The sequence below is a fragment of the Thamnophis sirtalis genome, unplaced genomic scaffold (genome assembly GCF_051295495.1).
Source record: "Thamnophis sirtalis isolate CommonGarterSnake01/CBP01778 unplaced genomic scaffold, rThaSir2_p1.2 scaffold_2, whole genome shotgun sequence".
Lineage (NCBI taxonomy): Eukaryota > Metazoa > Chordata > Lepidosauria > Squamata > Natricidae > Thamnophis > Thamnophis sirtalis.
In genome coordinates, this window is record NW_028261382.1 from 3,076,621 (window position 1) to 3,099,566 (window position 22,946).

The 22,946-nt window shown below is 46.8% G+C and overlaps 1 protein-coding gene across 1 annotated transcript in view; it reads left to right on the plus strand.

The window, feature by feature from the left end:
* The window catches only part of LINGO1 (leucine rich repeat and Ig domain containing 1), a 386,153-nt gene that overhangs the window by 265,712 nt on the left and 97,495 nt on the right, over positions 1-22,946 (plus strand). The gene's annotated exons all lie outside the window — the stretch shown is intronic.

The following is a 22,946-nucleotide window of genomic DNA, read 5'->3' on the forward strand; positions in this document are numbered from 1 at the left end:
AGGCTGCCAAGGTGCAGCATTCAGAGAGTAGATTTGATGGCCCTGGATGTGTCAGGTGGTAGATTTTTCTAGTGTTTCATCCTTCTTGCCCTGTGACAATCATTGGTCCCTTTTTTCCAGAGCCTGCACCTCTCTCTCTCTCTCTCTCTCTCTCTCTCTCTCTCTCTCTCTCTCTCTGTCTCTCTCTCTCTTTCTCTCTCTTTCTCTCTCCCTCCCTCCCTCCCTTTCTCTCTTTCTCTCTCTTTCCCTCCCTCTTTCTCTCTCTTCTCCCCCCCTCTCTCTTTCTCTCTCCTTCCCTTTCTCTCTCTCTCTCTCCCTCCCTCTTTCTCTCTCTCTCTTTCTCCAAGACATTCAGAAGAGACAGGAGCAGGTTCCAGCTTGTACTATATGTACAGAATCCTAGATTAAAATTTGTGAACTGTCAGTTTGATAAGGCGGTGTGTGAGACAGCAAACATCAGAGCTGGGCTATTCTCCGGCAATTTCCCAGCTTGACAGCTCTCTGGAGGGAACAAAGAGAGGTTTCAGTGCAGAACAAAATTTAGTTTCTTAATGGAAAAAGAAAAAAAAAACCTATCAGGATGACTCCAGCATCCTTTTCTCTGACTGTGAGTTGGGGTGGGGGGCTTTAAGGAAGCCATTGAACTAGAATGCAACTCTATGTGTCAGGCGCAAAGAATCAGGACCTTTCACTGAATTCTAATGAAGCTGGTTGAGTTCTCATGCAGAAGAATATAGTCAACTAATGTTCAGCACTGAATTGGTGTTAGATAAGAGTCAACAGAATCCAAGAGAGGTTGGACTTGGGTCATTTCTGGGAACGCAACAACTCTAAGCCAACGACATCCTTAACGCCGCCCACTAACTCTGCTTGCTCGTCTCCTACATCTGTAGTGGCAGATTCATGTCCTGGGCAGGACACTGGATTCAATGCTCTCCATGCTCCTTCAAACTCTTGGTATGTTGTTCTGTGGTCCATTCAGTGGGTTTAAGAGCCACACCTGAAGAAATTTCGTTTCTTAGGTAGGGGTCCTTTAAGGCTTTCCTTTACGATTTTCCAAAATCAGATTTTGGAAACTTAAATCAATGGTCCTTCAAATTAGTGGAGGTTTGAGCTGAACACAATCTTGTTTCTTGGAGAAAAAGATACAGGACAGGAACTAAAAGTTGAGCAAATGGCCTTGTTCGTGCAACATCTTAGCCATATCTGTTTAGGATTGCCAGGATGGGGGATGACCCTCTGACGGTTGTGTGAATTCAGCCAAGAGGGGGTTGAATGGTATAAATCAGGGGTCACCAAACTTGGCAACTTCAAGACTTGTGGACTTCAACTTCCAGAATTCTCCAGCCAGCAGAACTTTAAAGCTTTAAAGTTGCCAAGTTTGAAGACCTCTGGTATAAACTATAGTTAGGCAAACCATGGTGTAGCGTTGCTTGCTGCAGTCAGGTTCCCCCCCCCCCCCCGGAATGTGGCTCTGCTGGCTGGAGAATTCTGGGAGTTGACGTCCACATGTCTTATAGTTGCCAAGTTTGAAGACCTCTGGAACAAACTATAATTAACCAAACCGCGGTGCACTGTTGCTTGCCGCAGTCGGGTCCCCCCTTGAAATGTCTCGGGTGCGTCGGCTGTGAAATTCTGGAGGCTATAATCCTAACAAGTCTAAAGGCACCCATTTCGGCACGGCTGATTTACTGCGCTGTGCAAACATCTGCGATGATTGTCATCCCAGCTCGGACTGTTTTAGAGGCAGGTTTCCCATTGCTGAAACCGAAGACAAAATAAGATGGATGCCGGATCTAAATCGGGGGAGGGTTTTGTGTCGTTTTTAACCCAGCCAGTAAGAGAGAAGGCTGGGAGAGAGAACCAGCTACGCAAGTCAAAATAATCGACAGCTTTATCCCTTCAGTCAGAGGAAAAGAAAGCAGGTTTATTTATAGAAACATGTCTATCCAGGGATGGTCCCTCAATGCTGAGGTCAGCACTTTCCTGGAGAACCAACGGCATACATTGTCAGGTAGAGAAAACATTACATCTGCCAATAACTTCATTTTCGGGGCACTCTGCAAGTGAGAAAAGAGAGAGAAATCAATGGGAGGCAGAATTCTCCGTCTGGTCCCAGAAACTGCCTAGGGGCCTGACGATTGTCTTCAAAGTATCTGCTGCCCCCTGAAAGGGCAATTGTCTCCTTTGGCAGCAAAATTGAAAGAAGGGATTTCGTGGGAAGTAAAATTAGAGGGACTGATGCGACATGATCACTCAGGGTGGCTCTGATAGAGATTTCTAGGCGATAGGAGAAAGAGAGAGGGATGAGTGGAAAAATGGGTGATAGATAAATAGATGGTAGAAGATTAGATTAGCTAAGATTAGAGATTAGATGTAGATTATAGGATGGATGGATGGATGGATAGATAGATGGATGGATGGATGGATGGATGGATGGATGGATGGATGATAGATAGATGATAGATAGATAGATGATAGATGATGATAGATGATAGATGATAGATAGATAGATGATAGATGATAGATAGATAGATAGATAGATAGATAGATAGATAGATAGATAGATAGATAGATAGATAGATAGATAGATAGATAGATGATAGATGGATGGATGGATGGATGGATGGATGGATGGATGGATGATAGATAATAGATGATAGAAAAATAGAAAGATAGCAAGATAGAGATGATAGAGATGATAGATACATAGAGATAGATGACATATATATGATAGATAGATAGATAGATAGATAGATGATAGATAGACACATAGATAGATATGATAGAGATAGATGATAGATAGAGATGATAGATACATAGATAGATGATAGATAGATGATAGATAGATGATAGATAGATAGATAGATAGATAGGCAGGCAGGCAGGCAGGCAGGCAGGCAGGCAGGCAGGCAGGCAGGCAGGCAGACAGATGAATCAATGCATCGATGCATTGATGCATAGCTGCATAGACACATAGATACAAGTGGGGGGGAGAAATTTCCTGACAATTAATCAGTGGAACAGCTTCCCTCCAGAAGTTGTGGATGCTCCATCACTGGAGGTTTTCAAGAAGAGATTGGACAACCTTTTGTCCAGAAAGGTGCAGGGTTACCTGTTCAAGCCTTGGGGTTGGACAAGATCTGTCCCAACTCTGTTATTCTGTGCCTGTCTCTTCTGCCAACCTGTGGTTCTCCAAGGTTCAGGGTCTACAAAACTGGAAGTAATCTGAAGTGGCTTCTTCTTTTTTTCTTTTCTTTTCTTTTTTTGTTTCTTCTCTCCCTGACCAAGTGGGGCATGAGATCCCATCTTGACAGCTCTGTGTTCACCCAAGGATGGTGTGTTAATGCTAAATGAGGAGAAAGAGGTGGTTGGGTGAAGGAAGCCAGCGAAGGCATGGGGTTGTTGAGTCTTTTTGTTATGCACTCCGATCTTTCACGCTTAATTACGCCCTGACACGAACAAAAGGGGGTGGGAAGGAGATGTCTTTCTTAAAAAGGGAGAAAGGGGAAGCTTCCTGACAGGGATGGGGGAATTACTATCTATGAAATATTTAAGGCCTTCTGCCTCTTCGGAAAAGCCCGCCTGAGTGGACGGCTTCTCTTCGGCCTTGTTAATTGAAAAGGAAAAAAAACAACAGTGTTGGGTTCGAGAATTCATCGCCCGCCCTCCCAACGTGGAAAAAAATCTGGGAGGCTCCATCGCTGGGCAAGGCGTTCTCAGTTCAACCATGTTAATTCGAGTCTCTCTGTGTTTCTGAGCTCATTAGCAGTTCCCTTCGCACATGAAGGGAGGAGGGTGTGCGTGTTTCTACAGCAGGTGCTCCCTGGCGTGGGAAGTGGGACGAATTCTGTACGCATTGGAGGTGTTGCTTTGATATCCCCATTTACTCCTGTCAATTCCCATCCGGAGGGAGGACGAGGTCCTACACCCCAGAGCAGGGGTGAAAGGCTACCAGTTCGGGACGGTTCGCTCAAACCAGTAGTAAAAAAAAAAATGCTACTGGTTCACAGAACCGGTAGTAAAAAATACTAAAAAAAAAAAGTTTTTTAAAAAATGTTCTGACAATCGCACATCGCCCAGCTGATCTCCAAAACTGGAGAGTGCTGAGAAAGAAGAAAGAAAGAAAGAAAGAAAGAAAGAAAGAAAGAAAGAAAGAAAGAAAGAAAGAAAGAAAGAAAGAAAGAAAGAAGAAAGAAAGAAAGAAAGAAAGAAAAAAAGAAAGAAAGAGAAGGAGGGAGGGAGGAAGAAAGAAAGAAGGAAGGAGGAAGGAAGGAAGAAAGGAAGAAAGAAAGGAAGAAAGGAAGGAAGGAAGGAAGAAAGAAAGAAAAAAAGAAAGAAAAAAAGAAAGAAAGAGAAGGAGGGAGGAAGAAAGAAAGAAGGAAGGAGGAAGGAAGGAAGAAAGAAAGAAAGGAAGAAAGAAAGGAAGAAAGAAAGGAAGGAAGGAAGAAAGAAAGAAAGAAAGAAAGAAAGAAAGAAAGAAAGAAAGAAAGAAAGAAAGAAAGAAAGGGAGAGAAAAGAAGAGGAAGGAAGGACTACAAACCTGGCACTAGACATAGAATAATCCAAAATTGGAAGAGACCTGGAAGTCATCAAGTCCAACCCTGCTCCAGCAGGACATTGTTAAAGTGAGCCGAGGTGGCGCAGTGGTTAAATGCAGCACTGCAGGCCACTTCAGCTGACTGCAGTTCTGCAGTTTGGCTGTTCAAATCTCACTGGCTCAGGGTTGACTCAGCCTTCCATCCTTCCGAGGTGGGTAAAATGAGGACCCAGATTGTTGTTGGGGGCGATATGCTGACTCTGTAAACCGCTTAGAGAGGGCTGAAAGCCCTATGAAGCGGTATATAAGTCTAACTGCTATTGCTACTTAAGCACTGAGTGATGGAGATTCCGGGTACAATTTGGGTCATAATTTGAGGACTACTGTACGCACAGCTTGAAGGTTTACTGCATGCACATAACCTCCCAGGCACAGACACAAACACACACACACACACACACACCCTCGACACATCCTTTTAGGTTATTCCCAGGACAAAGGTAAAATGTTGCATATGTAGAACAGGCTGTAAGGTGAGAAAGAAGGTTTGCAAACATGCAAACTGGCAAGGATTCTGCTCCGCTCCAGTGAATTTCCACAGAGAATTTGCAAGCTGGTAAATTAGCTGCTCTAAGCAGCCTCTCTATCGAATGTGTTCAAGGAAGGAAGGAGAGAAAGAGAAGGGGAAGGAAATGAAAATGAGAAAAAGGAGGGAGAGGGAGGGGAGAAAAGAAGGAAGGGGGAGGAAGGAAAGGGGGGAGGGAGGAATGGGAAGGAAGGAGAAAGGGAAGGGGAAGGAGATGAAAATGAGGGAGAGGAGGGGAGGGAAGGAAGGGAGGGAAGAAAAGAAAATGGAGGGAGGAAAACAGAAAGGGAGGGAGGGAAACGGAGGGAGGAAAATGGAGATAGAGAAGGAAAGAAAATGGAGGGAGAGAGGGAGGGAAGGAAGGGGAAAGAAATGAAAATGAGAAAAAGGAGGGAGAGGGAGGGGAGGAAAGAAGGAAGGGGGAGGAAGGAAAGGGGGAAGGGAGGAATGGGAAGGAAGGGGAAAGGAGATGAAAATGAGGGAGAGGAGGGGAGAGAAGGAAGGGAGGGAAGGAAAGAAAATGGAGGGAGGAAAAGAGAAAGGGAGGGAGGGAAATGGAGGGCGGGAAATGGACGTAGGGAAGGAAAGAAAATGGAGGGAGGGAGGGAAGGAAGGAAGGACGGAAGGAAGGAAGGAAGGGAAATGAAAAGAAAATGAGGAGGGAGAGGGATGGGAGGGAGGAAAATGGAGGGGGAGAGGGGAAGGAAGGAAGGAAGGAAGGAAGGAAGGAAGGAAGGAAGGAAGGAAGGAAGGAAGGAAGGAAAGGCCAAATAGAAGGAACGAAACAATTCCATTACTCCAGAGTTGCCCCGTCTGGCTGCTTAACTCCTTCCGTAGCAAGCTTTCTCCAGGGAGCAAATCTCAAAGCAGCCTCTCTTTCTCTTTCCTTGGTGGGCAAAAGCTTTTCAGAGCTAATGAAAAGCCTTGACAATAATCTTGGCCATCGTTCCATCTCCCTTCCGTGAGCATTCCCTGCAAAGGGGGCCAAACTTGATGTGCCTTTAAAAAGAAGGTTTTAAAAAAATTATTTTCTCAAAGTGAATTAACCAAGAACCGGGTGTTGGCTGGAGTCTCAGTTTTCGAGAGACTTCAGCAGGCATCTGAATAATGGCCAGGCCTTATCGTAGCTTTCTTGGGGCTCCTGCCAGAAGGAACTCTTCCAGCTCCCCTCCAGCGTCCGAGAGGGAGAGAGAGGAGCCTGCTCTTTTCATCCCCAAATCAAACAAAGACGGCGATCGCATTGCGTTTCATCAATGATATCGCCGTTGATCTGAGTCACAATTAGTGATTCCGCCGCCACCAAGGCACAATTCATAATTGCATTGTTTTCAGGGAGCTTATTAATTCAACCCCGGACAATAGCAGCACGGAGGGGGTTTGGGGCGAGTGGGCGAGAGGAGGAGGATGGCAGCTCGGTCAGAAGGAAAAGGCCAAAAATTAAAAACTGTGAGTGGGGGAGCAGGAAAAGCAGAATTTAAAAAAACCCTGGCATTTGGAAAGCCAGCCGTGCTGGGAAGAATAGCTTGGAAAAGCTAGGATGTTATAGCCGTCCATTCTTCTTCTCCTCCCTCTCCTTTTCCTCCTCCTCCTCCGCTTCTAGCTTCTATCTTCTGCTTCTTCTCTTCTTCCTCTTCTTCTCCTCCTCTTCCTCCCCCTCCTCTTCTTCTGCTTCTTCTGCTTCTTCTTTTTCCTCTCCTCCTCCTCTTCTGCTTTTGCTTCTTTTTTCCTCTTCCTCTTCTCCTCCTTCTCTTTCCTCTTCCTCCTCCTCCTCCTCCTCCTCCTCCTCCTCCTCCTCCTCTTCTTCTTCTTCTTCTTCTTCTTCTTCTTCTTCCTTTTCCTCTTCCTGTTCTTTTCCTCCTCCTCTTCCTCCTCCTCCTCTTTCTTCTTTTTTGTTTTCTTTTTCCTCTTCCTCCTCCTCTTCCTCCTCTTCTTCTGTTTCTTCTGCTTCTTCTTTTTCCTCTCCTCCTCCTCCTCTTATGCTTTTGCTTCTTTTTTCCTCTTCCTCTTCTCCTCCTTCTCTTTCATCTTCCTCCTCCTCCTCCTCTTCTTCTTCTTTTTCTTCTTCTTCTTCTTCTTCTTCTTCTCCTTCTCCTTCTCCTTCTTCTTCTTCTTCCTTTTCCTCTTCCTGTTCTTTTCCTCCTCCTCTTCCTCCTCCTCTTTCTTCTTCTTTTTCGTGTTCTTTCTCCTCTTCCTCCTCCTACTCCACCTCTTAATAGCCAGTGGTGGGATTCAAATAATTTAACAACTGGTTCTCCGCCCTGATGATTTCTTCAAACAACCAGTTCACCAAGCTGCTCAGAAAGTTAACAACTGGTGTGAACTGGCTGAATCCCACCACTGCTAAAATCTCTGGGTAGCCAAATCAGCGGAGACCCTTGCTTTAGTGAATTCTGCCCTTCCCTATTTATTGGTTCAATTGGAGCATCTGGAAAAGAGAGTTTCTCTGACGGAGTGTATCTTTATTTTATGTAGTTATTATTTATTAATTTTTTATGCTGGCTACCTCACTGCCACAGTGGCTCCAGGCCGCTTAGGATTTTAAAAAGATCATACCAAATGTTTACAATTAAGAGGATTAAATAGGAATTCTACTATTACCCCAAGCACGGGGCCAAGCAAAGAACCAAATGCAAATTCGGGCCAGAGTTTTTACTAGGATTTAAATAAGGGGAGGGCTCTTTAGATCCCCCCCTCCCCAGGGATCGAGATTCAAGGATGGCCTACAAAATCAGCAGCAGCTCCTATCTTATGCAATAAATGTCCCCCCTCCCCACCTGCCCCCCCCCGCCCAGGGCAATCCACTCGGGGTCTTTCTGTCAAAAGGGGAAGCGATGCATTTTAAACGAGAGAAATCACCCAGCGCGGCATTCTGAAGCCAGCAGTTGGAAAGAAAGAAGAGAGAGAGAGAGAAAGAGAGAGAAAGAGAGAGAAAGAGAGAGAGAGAGAAAGAGAGAAAGAGAAAGAAAGAGAAGGAAGGAAGGAAGGAAAGAAAGAAAGAAAGAAAGAAAGAAAGAAAGAAAGAAAGAAAGAAAGAAAAAGAAAGAAAGAGAAAGGGTTAAAAAAAGGAAGCCCGTGCCTTTAGTTTCATCATCTCTCCTGGGGCTGAAAGGAGGAACTGTTGAATGAGAGTTAATATTGAGGAATTTAAACAAATTCATCCAGCAAAGGCATTAGAACTCCTCTGGGGGAAGCGTAGAGAATCTCAGGCAGTTGGCTTGGAGCCAACATCTCTGCCGTTTCTTTCTTTCCTTCCTTCCTTCTCCTTCTCCACACACACCCTGCACACTCCCCCACCCTCCTCCTCCCTTCCAACTATCCTTCCTTCTTTCTTTCCTTCCTTCCTTCTCCTTCTCCACCTTCCCCCTGCACTCCCTTCTCTTCCTCACCCTTCTCTTCCCTTCCATCTATCCTCCCTCCTCCCTTCTTTCTTGCCTTCCTCCCTTCTTCTCCACCCACCATACCCCCTTTCCCTCCCTTCCCTTCCTCTTCCTTCTCTTCCCTTTATCTAGCTTTCCTTCCTCCTTTCTTCCTTCTCCCCTTCCTTCCTTCCCCCTTCCTTTCTTTCCTTCCTTCCTTCTCCTTCTCCATCTCCCCATATGCTCCCTTCCCCTCCCCTCCCCTTTCCCTTCCCCCTCTTCCCTTCCGTCTATCCTTCCTTCCTCCCTCCCGTCTTTCTTTCTTTCCTCCCTTTCTCTTCTCCACCCACCACACTTCCTTCCCCTCCCTTCCTCTCCCTCCCCTCTCTTCCCTTCCATCTATTCTACCACCCTACTTTCTTCCTTCTCCTCTCTTCTTTCTTTCCTTCCTTCCTTCCTTCCTTCTTCTCCACCCCCAAACTCCCTTCCCCTCCCTCCCTTCCTTTCCCTCCCCTCTCTTCCCTTCTGTCTATCCCTCCTTTTTTTCTTTCTCCTTCCTTCTTTCTCTGCCCCCCTTCCCTCCTTTTTTCCTTTTTCCTTTCCTTTCCTTCCTTCCTTCCTTCCTTCCTTCCATGTCAACCTGGGCATTATCCAAGCTGAGAGAAGCATGCAGAGTGGTTGACCTCAGTGAGGATTGCCATCGCAATAAGATAGCTTCAAAGCATAACAAAACCAGGATTCCCCACCCTCTTCCCTTTAAAAGCAGGGGTGGTCCCTGTTCCCCGTCCTCCATCCTGTCCCATCCCCCTGTAGCCTCAGACGCTCCCCAAAGCGTGTCCCCAAATCCAAAGAGATGGATTTTCTGACAAACAGCTGCCTCCTGACCCATCCATCGATTGGAAACTAGGTAAATTGGAAACTTGCAAACCAGGTAAAGGTAAAGGTTCCCCTCGCACACATGTGCTAGCCGTTCCTGGCTCTAGGGAGCAGTGCTCATCTCCGTTTCAAAGCCGAAGAGCCAGCGCTATCCGAAGATGTCTCCGTGGTCATGTGGCTGGCATAGAGCCGAGGTGGCGCAGTGGTTAAATGCAGCACTGCAGGCTACTTCAGCTGACTGCAGTTCTGCAGTTCGGCTGTTCAAATCTCACTGGCTCAAGGTTGACTCAGCCTTCCATCCTTCCGAGGTGGGTGAAATGAGGACCCGGATTGTTGTTGGGGGCGATATGCTGACTCTGTAAACCGCTTAGAGAGGGCTGAAAGCCCTATGAAGCGGTATATAAGTCTAACTGCTATTGCTATTGCTATGACTCAAAGCCAAAGGCGCATGGAAGGCTGTTACCTTCCCACCAAAGGTGGTCCCTATTTTTCTAATTGCATTTTTGATGTGCTTTCGAACGGCTAGGTTGGCAGAAGCTGGGAGCACTATATTACGTGGCGCTAGGGATTCGAACCGCCGAACGGCTGACCTTTCTGATCAACAAGCTTGGTGTCTTAGCCACTGAGCCACCATGTCCTCTAGAGGGAGCTTATTTAAAGGCAGGAGCAGAATAACACGCCTTCCCTTTCCTAGGCTTGCAGATAGTAGAGGCAATTGCTCTTCGGCTGTGCCTTCAAACACGCATGCAGTTAAATTAATAGTAGCAGTTATCTGTGAATGGGACTCTTTGCAAAGAATGTAAACATAAATCCCTGGGAGACACCGCAGCACGTACGCGCTCCCCAGAGGTTCACAATCTACTAATTAGCGCCAAGGATGCAAGAGAAGGGGGGGGGATGAGAAGGCAGGATTGTCTTCCACGAAATGATTCTCCCAAAGCCTTGATAGAAGAGCTGAGTTCAGAAGGGGAGCGTTGAGGCACCGATTCTTTGGAGAAATAACAGATTAATGTATTAACAGCGTTGGAAGGGACCTTGTAGGTCATCTAGTCCAACCCCCTGCCCAACAGGAGACACTATTTCTGACAGATGGCAGTCCGGTCTCTTCTTGAAAGCCTCCAGTGATGAAGCTCCCACAACCTCTGAAGGCAACTTCTGTTCCATTAGTTGATTGTTCTCACTGTCAGAAAGTTCCTCCTTATTTCTAGGTTGAATCTCTCCCTGGTCAGTTTCCATCCATTATTCCTTGTCTGGCCTTCAGGTGCCTTGGAAAATAACTTGACCCCCTTCCTCCTCTCTGTGGCAGCCCCTCAAATATTGGAAGATGCTCTCCTGTCTCCCCTGGTCCTTCTCTTCCCTAGACTAGCCATGCCCAGTTCCTGCAACTGTTCATTGTATGTCTTAGCCTCCAGATCTGTGATCATCTTAGATAGATTGAGTTGGAAGGGACCTTGTAGGTCATCTGGTCCAACCCTCTGCCCAAGCAGGAAACCCTACACCATTTCTGACAGATGGCAGCCCAGTCTCTTCACTAAACGCTCCTTCTCTTCCCTAGACTAGCCATGCCCAGTTCCTGCAACCGTTCATCGTATGTTTTATTTGATTGATTTGATTTTATTATATTTATATGCCGCCCTTTTCCCCCGAAAGGGGACTCAGGGCGGCTCACAATTCAAATCAGGGAAGGGGGGTACAGACAAAAAATAAAAGACGAAACATAACAATACATAATTTAAAAAACACACAACAGTCATACCATTCGAGACGGGGGCAACAGCTCTTTAGCCCCAGGCCTGTCGGAACAGCCAGGTTTTAACGGCTTTGCAGAAGGCCTGGAGGGTGGTGAGGGTTCGAATCTCCATGGGGAGTTCGTTCCAGAGGGTCGGAGCAGCCACAGAGAAGGCTCTCCTCCGGGTAGTCGCCAGTCGGCATTGGCCGGCGGATGGAATTCGGAGGAGGCCTAATCTGTGGGATCTAATCGGTCTGGTGGAGGTGATTGGCAGCAGGCGGTTTTAATCTCCAGTCCCCAGCAACCCATCATCCCGGATTGTTGTTGGGGGCAATATGCTGACTCTGTAAACCGCTTAGAGAGGGCTGAAAGCCCTATGAAGCGGTATATAAGTCTAACTGCTATTGCTATTGCTATTGCTATCATCCTGGTTGCTCTTCTCTGCATTTTTTCCTAGAGTCTCAACATCTTTTTTATAGTGTGGTTGACCAAAACTGGATGCAGGACTCTACATGTGGTCTTACTAGAGCTTTACAGAGTGGCATTAGTACTTCACTTGGTCTTGATTGTATCTCACTGTTAGTAGTAAGCGTGTAGTACCCCTGTTCTACACCGCTGACGTTTTCTACAGTCGAACGATGAGAAATTATCCTGTATATGCAAATCATTTCAGATAGAAACCTCATGCTGAGTTCCTGAAACCGTTCATCATACTGGGCTCATTGGCCCAGTAGAGGCGCTTTCCGGGCACGTCCAAGTGGCCTTGGGGGGGCCCTCTCCAGGCCACCATTGAGCCTGGAGAGGGCAGGGCCACCTCGACCTTTTCAAGAGCCATTTCAGGCGGGGATGATGAAGGCCGCAAAGCAGGGGGACTCAGCTGAGAGTTAAGAAGATGCACATCAAAGGGTCTCAGCAGCCAATTGAAAAGCTTTTAATGTGTAGCCCGAGAGCATAGAGAAAGTACACACGGGGGATTCTTGATGTGCTTTGTGCTGGTCTTCTCCAGCAAATGGTGTCAATCTGACATCTCGGCACAGAGAGAGTGACTTTCCTAACACCTTCTTTGAGTCACTTAAGAGTGTGAGGGAGGCGGGGAAGATGTGCTTTGCGTGTCTTTAAGGACCTTGTTTACTGATCAGAGTCCTTGTTTCCTCCTAGAAAGCTTTGGGGGTCAGCGCGTTACCCTGGGTTTCATGGAGCATGTGAAACGGGCCACGGGGATTTGCTAACCAAGGGACTCTCCCACCTTTCTCTTCCCCAAGCTCTGTTATCTAAAACCAGCAGCGTTTTTTTTCTTTCTTCCATTAATGGTCAAGCCGTGGAGGAGACCGTGGCTACTGGTGGGCTCTTTTCAGTGACCATTCAAAAAGGAAGGGGGGAGAAAAAGGACAAGGGGGGGAGGAAGAGAAGGAGGGGGAGAACATAGATGAGGAGGAACGGGAAGAAGAGGAAGAGAAGAGGAAGGAGGAAGAGGAGGAGATAGGTGAGGAAGAATAGGAAGAAGAAGAGAGAAAAGGAGAGGGTGAAGGAGGAGGAGATAGAGGAGGAGGAGGAGGAAGAAGAAGGAAAAGGAGAGGGAGAATGAGATAGATGAGGAAGAAGAGAAGAAGAGGGGGGAGGAAGAGGGAGGAGGAGGAGAAAGAAGAAGAAGAAGAAGAAGAAGAAGAAGAAGAGAGAAAGGGAGGAGATAGAGGAGGAAGAGGGAGGAGGAGGAAGGAAGAAAAAAGGAGAGGGAGAATGAGATAGATGAGGAAGAGAAGAAGAAAAGGGAGGAGGAGGAAGAGGGAAGAGGAGGAGGAGGAGGAAGAAGAAGAAGAAGAAGAAGAAGAAGAAGAAGAAGAAGAGAGAAAAGGAGGAGATAGAGGAGGAAGAGGGAGGAGGAGAAAGGAAGGAAAAGGAGAGGGAGAATGATAGATGATAGGAGGAAAAAAAGAGGGAGAAGGAGAGGGGGCAGAGAGGGTGGAGGAAGTACAGGAGGAGGAGGAAGAGGGAGAAGAAAGAGGAAGAAGAGGGAAAAGGAGGAGGAGATAGAGGAGGAGGGAGGAGGAGGAGGAGGAAGGAAATAGAGGAGGAGGAAGAGGGAGAAGGAAGAGAAAATAGAGAGGAAGAAGAAGAGGGAGAAGGCAGAGGAAGAAGGAGAAGAGGGAAAAGGAGAGGGAGAAGAAAGAGAGAGATGAGGAGGAGGGAGATGAAAAAGAGATCAAGAAGGGTGAGTGGGTGGGAAGGAGGAGGAGGAGATAGAGGAAGAGGGAGGAGGAGAAAGGAAGGAAAAGGAGAGGGAGAATGATAGATGATAGGAGGAAAAAAGAGGGAGAAGGAGAGGGGGCGGAGAGGGTGGAGGAAGTACAGGAGGAGGAGGAAGAGGGAGAAGGAAGAGGAAGTAGAGGGAAAAGGAGGAGGAAATAGAGGAGGAGGAGGGAGGAGGAGGAGGAAGGAAATAGAGGAGGAGGAAGAGGGAGAAGGAAGAGGAAATAGAGAGGAAGAAGAAGAGGGAGAAGGCAGAGGAAGAAGAAGAAGAGGGAAAAGGAGAGGGAGAAGAAAGAGAGAGATGAGGAGGAGGGAGATGAAAACGAGATCAAGAAGGGTGAGTGGGTGGGAAGGAGGAGGAGGAGGAGGAGGGAGAGGGAGGAGGAGACCTATAGCTAAACACAGCTACCTCTGGATGGCCTTCTCTACATCGGTTGAGGTCCACGTTAGCCACAGAACCTCCTCCCAGAGTCGATGCCTTCCTCCTTTAAGGAGTCCCGAGAGTCCATCTTGATTTTCCTGCTCAGAGATGGATTCCTTGGGGGAAGTTGTTTAACTGCTCCTGGAACCACAAGGCCAGATTAACTGTAATCTCCCATCATCCAGGCAGAACATCGCTGCCCTCCGTATTCAGAGCTATTTTACCGCTAATTGAAGTCACTCAGGATTAATAACAGTAGGAGCCCAATTGCCCTGGGTCGCGCCTGCAACTGTTATATATATTTTTCCACTCTTGTGTGTTTTTTTGCATAATGTTGGTTTCTTGGCATTAAATATAATTCAGCCTCCGCGAAAGGGATTTTTTTGCTGACAAAATAAGGCACTTTTTTTTCCTTTCGTTTCTCCTGTTCCTTTTCCCCACCCTCTCCCTGGTCTACTTTGGAGTGGATCTGGCAGGGGAGAAGAGTGGGAGAGAGGGAAGGAGGTGGGGGAAATACAAGATCACCAGAGGTGGGTGTCCTACCAGTCCGCACCTATTCGGTAGAACCGGTTCGTCAAATCTACCGAACCGGTTAGAAGAGGTTCCACCAGTGGACCCGGAAAGCAGGCCACACCTACAGAAGAGGTTCCAGAAATTTTTGAAACCCACCACTGATACACACACACACACACACACAGACACACACACACACACACAGACACACACAGAGAGAGACAATAGCAATAGCAATAGCAGTTAGACTTATATACCGCTTCATAGGGCTTTCAGCCCTCTCTAAGCGGTTTACAGAGTCCGCATATCACCCCCAACAACAATCCGGGTCCTCATTTTACCCACCTCGGAAGGATGGAAGGCTGAGTCAACCCTGAGCCGGTGAGATTTGAACAGCCGAACTAAAGAACTGCAGTCAGCTGCAGGAAGCCTGCAGTGCTGCATTTAACCACTGCGCCACCTCGGCTCCTTAGACAGACAGACAGACTCACAGAGAGAGAGAAAGAGAAAAAAAGGAAGAAAGAAATAAAGAAAAAAGAAAGAAAAAGTGAGAGAGAGATGAAAGAAAAAAAGGAAAAAGGGACAGAGAGACAAAAGGAAGGAAAGAGAGAGAGAGAGAAAGAAAGAAAGAAAGAAAGAAAGAAAGAAAGAAAGAAAGAAAGAAAGAAAGAAAGAAAGAAAGAAAACACGTGGCCGGCAAGCCACTCCCACCAGTTCACATGGCCGGCAAGCCACTCCCACAAAGGAGGCCACACCCACAGAGAAGAAAATTTTTTGAAACCCCCACTGAGAATCACTTATAACTTGGTGCTTAATCTTCCTCTTCCTCCTTTTCCTCCTCCTGCTTTTTTTTTTATTTGACAGTCCTACGCACCGCTAGGGGTTAAGCCACAACCGAAATGAAAAACAAGAGAGGGGGGGAAAAAATGAGCAAAGTAAATATTCCTCCAACATTTCCCCCCAAAAAATTATCAAGCGTTTTCTCTCCGTTTGAAAGGAGTTCTAACAAAAGGGTTCATGCAGAAGCATATTTTTTTTTAGAAATTCCCCCTGCTTCTCTAGATCGCCAAGGAGGAAATTGGGCAGAAACCCCTTGGGGATAAAAGTCTGCAGGTATGTCTTTGGTGTGTCTTTTGGCCCTAAGACAATAACCAAAACGGCACGATATTAATATTTCTGGGAGTATGGATAAGCAGCACTCCTGCTTTTCTGGGGGGAAAAAAAACCATCCCTGCGACTTAAATGGTTTAAGAAGACCAGTTTAAATATATTTTCCCTGCAGGCTTCTCGGTTTAAAAATGGTCCGTTTCTAAGAAAGCTCAGAGAATAACATGCAGTGAATATTGAATACTTCCAATACTTGCCAGACCAGAGAATTGGAGATTTTTACATTGAAGAAGCCATATAAACATGTAGAACATATAAAGAACGGTTGCAGAAATTGGGCAGGGCCAGCCTAAAGAAAAGAAGGACTAAAGTTGACTGAAGTTCTGCAGTTTGGCTGTTCAAATCTCACCGGCTCAGGGTTGACTCAGCCTTCCATCCTTCCGAGGTGGGTAAAATGAGGACCCGTATTGTTGTTGGGGGCAATATGCTGACTCTGTAAACCGCTTAGAGAGGGCTGAAAGCCCTATGAAGCGGTATATAAGTCTAACTGCTATTGCTATTGCTATTGCTAAGGGAGACATGAGAGCAGTCTTCCAATATCTCAAGGGCTGCCCCAAAGGAGAGGGAGTCAAGCTAATCTCCAAAGCACCCGAGGGCAGGACAAGAAGCAACGGATGGAAACTAATCAAGGAGAGAAGCAACCTAGAACAAAGGAGGGATTTCCTAACAGTGAGGACAATTAACCAGTGGAAGAGCTTGCCACCAGAAATTGTGGGTGCTCCAACACTGATGGTTTTTCAAGAAGAGACTGGATGATAAGACATGGTGTAGGGTCTCCTACTTGAGCAAGAGATTGCATTAGAAGACCTCCAAGGTCCTCTTCCCACTCTGTTTTTCTCTTCTGATAAGTTTTATGGATGTTCTTCTAATTTGTTGATTGTTTGGGAGCTGCCCTGTATCGCAGAGAGTTGGGTAGGATACATGTTTCATTAACTCATCTTTATTATCATGGTTGATGTTGTTAATTGTTCATCTTCTTTATTTCCTCCTAAGAGCCCTTTGAGTTCAACTCTATTGTGGCTCTCGATCGAAAGGCACATTTGCAACAAAGTCAAAGACTACTGCAACGTGCTCTACATGGGGCAGCCCTTGAAGAGCATTCGGAGACTTCAGCTTGTCCAGAATGCAGCCGCGCGAGCGATTGTGGGTGCACCTCGGTTCACCCACGTAACACCTATCCTCCGTGAGCTGCACTGGCTGCCTATTGGTCTCTGGATATGCTTCAAGGCGCTAGTCGTCACTTATAAAGCCCTTCATGGTATTGGACCTGGGTACTTGAGAGACCGCCTGCTGCCAATTACCTCCAATAGACCGATTAGATCCCACAGATTAGGCTTCCTCCGAATTCCATCCGCCAGCCAATGCCGGCTGGCGACCACCTGGAGGAGAGCCTTCTCTGTGGCTGCTCTGGCCCTTTGGAACGAGCTCCCCGTGGAGATTCGAACCTTCACCACCCTCCAGGCCTTCCGCAAAGCCCTTAAAACCTGGCTGTTCCGACAGGCCTGGGGCTAAATAACTTTTGCCCCCCTCCTCGAATGGTATGGCTGTTGTGTGCTTTTAAATTGTGTATTGTTATGTTTGTCTTTTTATCCCCTGTCTGTACTCCCCTTCCCTGACTTGAATTGTGAACCGCCCTGAGTCCCCTTCGGGGAAAAGGGCGGCATATAAATGTAATAAATCCAATCCAATCCAATCCAAAAGTCCTGGAGGGAAGAAGGCAGAAAGAGGCTTCTATTCAATCGGACAATATTGTGTCCAATTCTTGCAGGATTTCCAAAAGATATTGGACACCATTGGTCCAGAACAGTGGTGGGATTCAAATTCAGGTGGGCCTGGCTTGATGGGCGTGGCAGGGGAAGGACACTACAAAATCCCCATTTCCAAAAAATACAATAGGTAGAAACGAGTTTCCTATTTCTTGGGCTGAGCAGAAGGGGGCTGTGTGCATTCGTGAGTGTGAATGGAAGGACACCGTGTAACAAATGCTGGCAGATACCAAGCAGGGAGGGGGGCACAGGATGTGTGGGCGTCCCATTTAATGATCCAGCTAGTCCAAACGCAGATGAATGCCAAGGAGTGTGTAGGTGTGCCGGTGAGGAACAAATCTGTCCTACTGGCGGGTGCTTTGGAGATTAACAGACTGGTTTCCCGAACTTCATCTCTTCTGAAAAGTTTTTTTTTTCCCCTCGATGCACTTGCCTTCAGTGGCACTCCTGGATCGCGCCTCCTGCGCGGAAGATTTGGGCAGTGTTGTATAAAAGTCCACTTTGTCAGTTTGCCGTTTCAAACAAGGGAAAGAAAGTGTCACTGCATGAGAGCTGAGACTGGAAGAGACACGGCAACGAGGTCAGCCAATGGGGGCTGTTTGCTGATTCAGACAGCAAGGAGCCTGGTCGTGGCTTAGCTCTGTAGCTCTGAGTCTGTGCTGCACTCTAAAGTAGTCTGCTGCTCTGAACTGAAACAAAAACTCCTCTGCTTGTTTTTTTTTATTGTAACTACTACCATGTTGGAAAACCTGCTTTTGGTATTGTATATTTACTTCACGTGTTATATTATATATAAGGAGAAGTTAATGAATCGTGACGAATCAGTTACCTGTGGGTCAGCAGGTTCTGACCAGTTCTGGAGAACCGGTAGTGGAAATTTTGAGTAGTTCGGAGAATCGGTAAATACTACCTCTGGCTGGCCCCGCCCCCATCTATTCTCTGCCTCCTGAGTCCCAGCTGATCAGGAGGGAATGGGGATTTTGCAGTATCTTTCCCCCTGGATCGGGGAGGGAATGAGGATTTTGCAGTATCTTTCCCCCTGGACTGGGGAGGGAATGGGGATTTTGCGGTATCCTTTCCCTGGACTGGGGAGGGAATGGGGATTTCGCGGTATCCTTTCCCTGGAGTGAGGAGGGAATGGGGATTTTGCGGTATCCTTTCCCTGGAGTGAGGAGGGAATGGGGATTTTGCGGTATCCTTCCAATGGAGTGGGGAGGGAATGGAGATTTTGCAGTATCCTTCCCCTGGAGTGGGGAGGGAATGGAGATTTTGCGGTATCCTTCCCCTGGAGTGGGGAGGGAATGGGGATTTTGCAGTATCCATCCCCTGGAGTGAGGAGGGAATGGGGATTTTGCAGTATCCTTCCAATGGAGTGGGGAGGGAATGGGGATTTTGCGGTATCCTTTCCCTGGAGTGGGGAGGGAATGGAGATTTTGCAGTATCCTTCCCCTGGAGTGGGGAGGGAATGGAGATTTTGCAGTATCCTTCCCCTGGAGTGGGGAGGGAATGGGGATTTTGCAGTATCCATCCCCTGGAGTGGGGAGGGAATGGGGATTTTGCGGTATCCTTTCCCTGGAGTGGGGAGGGAATGGGGATTTTGCGGTATCCTTTCCCTGGAGTGAGGAGGGAATGGGGATTTTGCGGTATCCTTCCCCTGCCACACCCAAAAAGCCACACCCACCAAGCCATGCCACACCCACCAAGTCATGGCCACAGAACCGACAGTAAAAAATGTTTGAATCCCACTACTGTTGTGTGTGCTTTCTGGATGTGATTGCTGCAACAAACTCTGACAGAACGCCCCATCTTGAAGTTTTCTTTTTCTGCCAACCCTGTTTGACCCTTAAGCCAGCTGGCCGCTACTTCCTGGAGCCGAGCTTTGTTTCCTGGACAGACTGAGCCATGAGTTCTCATGATCTGCCTTGCGTTTTCTCTTGGTTCCAGACAGGATCAGCGTTGTGTGGCGGGTGCAAAATTCCACCACGAAAGGAGGATACTTCAAAGTCAAACGTGTCTTCCATTCTCCGGCCTCTCTTTGGGAGTATATATCATCTGGAGATATGGAGGAAAAATACATCCCATCGTCGTTAGAAAAAAGAAAAAGAGGGGGATTTAAAATTCCACTTCGGCAGTGATTTAAGTACATCTCTGTTATGGCCACTTCCATACATATTTAACAGCTTGGGGATAAAAGGTAGTAAAAATCTCCTGTTCTCCACTAGCCTGAAAAATTCAACTCCAGCTACCACTTCCCAGCTGAACGTTCGCTGATGTGGATTGTTGTTCCACTTTCTAAGTTCATGGGTTTTAAGGAAGGCACCAATTCATCCGAGGGCTAGAATAGAATGGAATGGAATGGAATAGAATAGAATAGAATAGAATAGAATAGAATAGAATAGAATAGAATAGAATAGAATAGAATAGAATAGAATAGAATAGAATAGAATAGAATAGAATAGAATAGGTAGTATATTAGATTAGATTAGAGGAGAAGAGAGGAATAGAATGGAATGGAATGGAAAAGAAAAGGTAATAGAATGGAATGGAATGGAATAGAACAGAATAGGTAGTATATTAGATTAGATTAGATTAGAGGAGAAGAGAGGAATAGAATGGAATGGAATAGAATAGAAGGGAATAGAATAGAATAGAGTAGAATAGAGTAGAATAGAATAGAATAGAATAGAATAGGGAGTAGATTAGATTAGAGGAGAAGATAAGAGAAAAGAGGAATAGAATAGAATAGAATAGAATAAAGAATAGAGGAGAGGAGAAGAGAAGAGAAGAGAAGGGAGGAATAGAATAGAATGTAGAGTAGAGTAGAGTAGAGTAGAGTAGAGTAGAGTAGAGTAGAGTAGAGTAGAGCACTTTTTTACGTGGCTGTTGATAAAAAGAGGATCACCAACGTCCAATGACGGATAGGGAAGAAGATCTTTCTTCTCAGAACTTTCTGGATCTAACACGCCAAGTTCACCATCATCCACAGGTCATAAAAGTGCCAGAGTTGCCCACTCCTGTCCTGGGATAAAATTCTTGAAGCTGAGGTAGAGATTGCAAAGCAAGTTCCTCTTCTGACCGAGGCTTCCCAAGAGCAGGAAGCAAACTCCTCATCCCAACAAAAGCCCCTTTGATTAATTGACTGTGGGTTTTGCTCATTCACATCCAGAAAAGTCTTTCGAGGGAGGATTTACAGTCACAGACCTTCTCTGGCTTGGAGAGCTGCCAGGCCGATCTCTGCAAAACTCCGCAAGTAAGAGAGATGTGTCCTTTTTCCAAGCAGCCAAAGACATTTCATGTTTCTGTGTGGCTGTTCTGACCCAGGCTTCCCGAGAACATGAAGCAAACTCCTTGCACGGGCAAAAAAAAACCTTCTGCTCATTCACATCCAGGAACATCTTTCAAGGGAGGATTTACGGTCACAGACCTTATCTGGCTTGGAGAGCTGCCAGGTCGATCTCTGCAGAACTTGGCAAGGAATCCTGGAGAGTCAGGAACCAATGAAGCGAACTAATGGTCTCCTGAAAATTCCACTCCTTTTTCGCTCCTCTTTTATTCCCTCTGGGAGGGGCCATTCATCATCCACCCGTGGCCTTCCTCCCAAGTCAACCCCTGTTCTTTAGCTGCTCTCTTCGCCTGGCAACTCTGTGCATGCGCATACTGGGAACAGGCTCCAGCTCTTCGTCTGCTTCACTGATGTCTGACTCCGAAAGCAGCTGATAACTGTCAGAAGGCCCTGTCCCCCTCTCTGCCTCCGACACAGAGCCCTCCTCAGAGCCTTCCCCAGACTCCAGGACTGGCCCATCTTCCTCCCCAGCCTCCTCACTGTCCGAATCTACTGCCAGCTCCACTGGCCACCGGCAGGCCACAACAGTTATGGCTCTCTCCTATTCCAAGAGTTATGGAACCGAAGGAAACAGGAGACGTTGTTGGATGCTAATAAGGTTCGTCCACATTTAGTCAACGTGACAGAAAAGCATTGAGTTGTCAAAAATGCAAATTTGGGAAGCAAGCAAAGAGTCCTGGAGGCAACGTGGCAATTCACAAATTGAAATTCGCCACGTGCTTTGGATGAAGTGAACCGTGATCCACAAAAGACAAAAAAAATGTGTTCGTCCTGGAAGTGTCACACAATGCTTGGCACGTTTTGTGGCCCCCTGACAGCCTCTGCAACTGTGTTGGAAACTGCAAACCTTCTAATCATCGTCATCTTCTTCATTTAACAACCCCATAATCCCTTGCGGGGTGGAATCGGGGCAATGGAATGGAGCTAGGAGAGTGTTTTAATGGCTGGATGCCATTCCTGTTGCCAATGCAGAGATATATTCAGCAGATATATTCTCAACGTGCCCAAAGAGAAAAATATCGGTCTGTACCTAGGATCGAACTCACAAGCCTCCTGGTTGTGAGGTGAGACCTCCACCGCACCACTCTAAACCACTGGTGAAATTCAAAAATGTTTACTACCGGTTCTGTGGGCGTGGTTTGGTGGGCATGGCAGGGGAAGGATACTGCAAAATCCCCATTCTCACTCGAGTCCAGGGGAAGGATACTGCAAAATCTCCATTCCTCCACACTCCAGGGGAAGGATACTGCAAAATCTCCATTCCTCCCCACTCCAGGAGAAGGATACTGCAAAATCCCCATTCCCTCCCCACTCCAGGGAAAGGATACTGCAAAATCTCCATTCCTCCCCACTCCAGGGGAAGGATACTGCAAAATCCCCATTCCTCCCCACTCCAGGGGAAGGATACTGCAAAATCCCCATTCCCTCCCCACTCCAGGTGGAAGGATACTACAAAATCCTCATTCCCTCCCCACTCCAGAGGGAAGGATATTGCAAAATCTCCATTCCCTCCTCTCCATTTCCTCCCCATTCCAGGGGAAGGATACTGCAAAATCCCCATACTTGCCCTACTTTAGGACCAGCCAGATGTAGTATTTGCCAGTTCTCCAAACTACTCAAAATTTCCATTACCGGTTCTCCAGAACCTATCAGAACCAGCTGAATTTCACCCCTGCTCTAAACTCCAAACCTTTCAATGTGTGTGGGAGAATGAAACCGAGTTTCGTGATTTGCATCACTCTGGGAAAAATATAAATCCAACTTGGGTCTCCATCATTGCAACCGGTTTCTCAAAGTTGACCTGAACTGGCCCCTCTATGCTTTTTTCTGTCTTTAATGGAGTCCCTCACATGGGCGAATCTTTCCTGGGCTGGAAATAACTGTATTTATTGCATTTTGGCCTGGACAGAATAGAAGGAAGATGACATTTTATTGAAAAAGATTAAATGAAAAATGAAAGTGATCCATGTTCTTTGATGAGATACGAACGGCGAAGACCAGAATAGCCAAAAGAATGAAAAGTACAGACAAGACAGCTCTGTGGGGGTGAGCTTGTGCGTGTAAATGCACACGCAAACACAGAGAGAGCCTAGTTCCATTGCTATTCAGTGATGGAGCTAGTCCTTGACTTACAACGATTTGTTTAATGGCCGCTCAAAGTTGTTGTGGCCCGCCAGCAGAGCTGGAAGCAGAGTCCGGCAGTGAGGATTGGGGGGGGGGGGGAACATGGATCAGTCCTGGGGACTCCAGGACTGGCCCATCTTCCTCCCCAACCTCCTCACTGTCTCAATCTACTACCAGCTCTGCTGGCCGCTGTCGGGCTACAACGCTATCTTTATTCCCAGGGTTTGTTCATCCCGATTGACGCATTGCTCTTAATCAAAACCCAATCTTCTTGTTAA